The following is a 4,304-nucleotide window of genomic DNA, read 5'->3' on the forward strand; positions in this document are numbered from 1 at the left end:
ATTTTCTTATAACAGTTTTTGGTGTCGTGACTCGGATAAGGGCTCCTGGGCAGTGGGACCCCCTCTGTCCCATTTGGACGGTCCTGGAGGGAGTCCTGTGGCACAGACTCTGAAATTCTGACCGAAAAGATTTAGAAAAGGCAAATAAGCAAATAAAAGACTGCAGTTCCCCATAATCTCCGTGCACGGGCACGGACATAGACTTACTCAGGAGGAGTGAGTAGGTAGGGTTGTTTTGTCCGGTCGGGGACCATTCAGTGAGGAGCTGAACGAAGGCTTACCTGAGGAAGGTAAGTATTTGTGGTCCCTTTTGGTTGGGAGGGGATCCCCGAGTGTGAACAGCTGAGACGTCCAGTGGGGTGAAGCGATTGTGGGCCTTCTAGTAGTGCAGTTCTCGTATTTCCGCGAGGGAGCGAGTCACAAAAGAGGGGAAGCGAGTGAAGTGACTGTGCGTGTGTGAAGGCACTCTGGAAGATGGTTTCCTCTAAAAGAAACGAAAAAACAGAAAAAGAATAATTGGGATCTGGAGAATTTCCAAAGATACCCTCTACCATATATCCCACCCCCCTCCACCACCTGCACCCATTCCAGAACTGATACCTCAGCCTTCTGCCCCAACAGAACCAGTACCCCCTCCTTCTGAGAACCCCCCACCTCCCTCACCTGGAGAGGAGAGTGACGAGAAGCCAAACCAGGGAAAAACCAAAGATGAAAGGTCAGTTATACCTTTTAAGGGAAATTGCAATGGGAGGACAAGATGCAGGGTTAGGGTTTGTGTGTGTTCCCTTAAGTTCAGGGGATGTGAGAGAATTTAAAAAGGAGATGGGGAAATTGTTAGAAGACCCTATAGGAGTATCTGAAAGATTTGACCAGTTTCTAGGGCCGAATATATATACCTGGGATGAGATGCAAGCAATTCTAGGAATATTATTTACAGTGGAAGAATGAGGTATGATCAGAATGGCAGGAATGAGACACTGGGACCAGAGACATCAGCAGGGTCTGGCTGCTGACACCAAGTGTTCTCTTCAGAGACCTAACTGGGATAATCAGGAGGAGGCTCATAGAGCTCACATGACTGATTTAAGGACTATCATAGTCCGGGGTATAAGGGAAGCAGTCCCTAGAGGACAGAATATTGACAAAGCCTTTAAAGAATACCAGAAAAAAGATGAATCACCTACAGACTGGCTGGAGAGATTAAGAAAAAGCTTTCAGCTTTATTCTGGCTTGGATCCAATGAATGATGTGATGGGGGGAACTATGCTTAAGATGCAGTTTGTGCAGGGATCGTGGGAAGATATTCAGAAAAAGTTGGAAAAGACTAAAGATTGGCAAGTTAAGGGCTTGGACGAGTTGCTAAGGGAAGCTCAGCAGCTGTATGTACGAAGGGACAAAGAAAAAGAGGAAGAAAGGCAAAAGAGAGAAGAAGAATTACAGAAAAGACAAGAAGAAATGCAGAAGAGGCAGGTGGAGATGCAGAGGAGGCAGACAAAAATTTTAGTGGCAGCTATAAGAGACAGGCAGAGGGGAAACAGAGACCAGAGACGAAGGATCCCTCGTGGATCCGATACATGTGAATCATCAAGAGAACGTGATTGACCAAACTTAAGTGAATTAGAGTGCTATTACTGTGGGCAAAAAGGACATGCGAAAAGAAACTGCAGAAAAAGGCTGCAGGATGAGCAAATTTTTAAAGATTGAGGGGGTCAGGGACTCTATCTGCTGGGGACCCAAAAGAACACCAAGCCCTTGATAAAACTTAAAATAGGTCCCCAGCAACAAGAACTCGAGTTCCTAGTGGACTCGGGGGCAGAAAGATCAACTGTTCAAAGACTCCTTTGGGGCTGTATGACCTCCTCTGACACAGTCCAAGTGGTAGGAGCTAAAGGAGAACCTTTTAAAGTGCCCCTTATTAAAAATGTGGAAATAGAAGCTCAAAATAAATATGCGTTAGGAACATTTTTGTTGGTTCCTGAGGCTGAATATAATCTATTAGGAAGAGATTTGATAATAGAATTAGGAATAAATTTAGAAGTGAAGGAGCAGAAAATACAAGTTAAAATATACTCCCTTACGGCAGAAGACGAAAAGAGAATAAATCCTGAAGTGTGGTATACCCCTGATTCTGTGGGAAAATCAGATATAAAACCGTTTGAAGTCTCTATTCGAAATCCAGGGGAACCTATAAGAGTAAAGCAATATCCTATTCCTCATGAAGGAAGAGTTAGATTTAAGCCCACCATAGAATGACTCCTAATGCAGGGATTGCTAGAACCATGTATGTCACCTCATAATACACCCATCTTGCCAGTAAAGAAACCTGATGGGTCTTACTGATTGGTGCAAGACTTAAGAGAAGTGAACAAACAGACAGTTACTCAGTTTCCAGTGGTGGCCAACCCCTATATTGTATTAAATCAACTTTCCCCTGAACACAAATGGTATAGCGTAACTGATCTTAAGGACGCTTTCTGGGCCTGTCCTCTTAAAGAGGACAGCAGAGATTATTTTGCTTTTGAATGGGAAAACCCTGACTCTCATAGGAAGCAGCAGCTTAGGTGGACTGTCCTACCTCAGGGATTTACAGAGTCCCCTAACTTATTTGGGCAAGCCTTAGAGCAGTTGCTAGAATCTTTTGAACCCCTCCAGGGTACCGTCCTAATCCAATACGTAGATAACTTGTTAGTTGCTGGAAAAAAGTCAGAAGCTGTTAGAGATGAAAGCATTAGACTTCTGAATTTCTTGAGTTTAAAAGGTCTGAAAGTGTCAAAGTCTAAGTTGCAATTTACGGAGGAAGAAGTTAAATATTCAGGACACTGGCTGAGTAAAGGACATAAAAGATTAGACCCCAATCGAGTAAATGGAATTTTGTCATTACCTATGCCTAAGGCTAAAAGACAGATTAGACAACTTTTGGGCCTATTTGGGTACTGCCGACAATGGATTGAAAATTACAGTAGTAATGTTAAATTCTTATATGAAAAATTGACAAAGGACGGGTTGGTAAAGTGGAGTGACAAAGATGAGAAACAATTAGAGAAGTTGAAAGAGGATTTGGTGAATGAACCTGTGTTAAGTCTGCCAGACAATCGGAAACCTTTTTATCTATTTGTAAATACTGAGAATGGTCCGGCCTATGGAGTTTTAACTCAGACCTGGGCTGGACAAAGAAAACCAGTTGGATATTATTCCAAATTATTAGACCCAGTAAGTAGGGGATGGCTGACCTGTTTACAAGCTATAGTTGCTAATGCTTTGTTAGCTGAGGAAGCCATAAAAGTAACCTTTGGAGGAGAATTAAAAGTTTTCACCCCTCACAACATAAGGGGAGTACTGCAGCAGAGAGCTGAAAAATGGCTGACAGATAGTCAGCTGCTGAAATATGAAAGCATTTTATTACTCTCACCTAAACTGGAGCTAGAAGCGAATCTACAAAACCCAGCCCACTTCTTATATGGAAAGCCCAAGGGAGATCTGGTACATGACTGCCTACAAGTAATAAATCTTCAGACAAAAATTAAGGAAGATTTAGAGGAAGAAGAACTGAGCGAAGGGGAGAAATTCTACATAGACGGTTGTCTAGGGTAGTTAATGGAAATCGAAAGTCAGGGTATGCGGTAATAGATGGAGTGACTTTTCAAGTCAGGGAATCCGGACCCTTAGACAAGGCATGGTCAGCTCAGGCTTGTGAATTATATGCGCTGTTGAGAGCATTACAGCTGTTAGACGGAAAGGCAGGCACTATTTTCACAGATTCTAAGTATGCATTTGGAGTAGTTCATACTTTTGGCAAGATATGGGAAGAAAGAGGACTGATTAATACATAAGGTCAGGGACTTATTCATGAGACTCTAATTCGAGAAATTTTAAAGGCTCTGAGAAAACCAAAACAGATTGCGGTTGTGTATGTTAAGGGGCATCAAAGAGGACTAAAAGTTACTGTCAGAGGCAATAATCTAGCAGATGAGGAAGCAAAAAGGGCAGCTTTATTAGTAATGGCCAGTTCAGAACAAGAGGACATAGACGTCCCAAAAAGCTTTAGTGAACAAAGAGAAACCGTGACAATCTGGAGCAAAAGAAGAAAACAATAAATGGTTATTAGCAGATGGTCGGGAAGTACTTCCGAAAGGTCTCGCTCAGAAAATAATGAGAAAACTACATAAGCAGACACACTGGGGGACCCAAGCTCTAGTAGATCAATTTGAGAACAAATTTGCCTGTGTGGGAGCTTATGGAATAGCAAAAAGAATTTTTGAAAGGTTTTTAACTTGTCAAAAAGTAAATAAAAGACAATTGAGGGA

Source organism: Lepidothrix coronata, unplaced genomic scaffold, assembly GCF_001604755.1.
Source record: "Lepidothrix coronata isolate B3197 unplaced genomic scaffold, Lepidothrix_coronata-1.0 Scaffold78, whole genome shotgun sequence".
In the NCBI taxonomy this organism is placed as follows: Eukaryota; Metazoa; Chordata; class Aves; order Passeriformes; family Pipridae; genus Lepidothrix; species Lepidothrix coronata.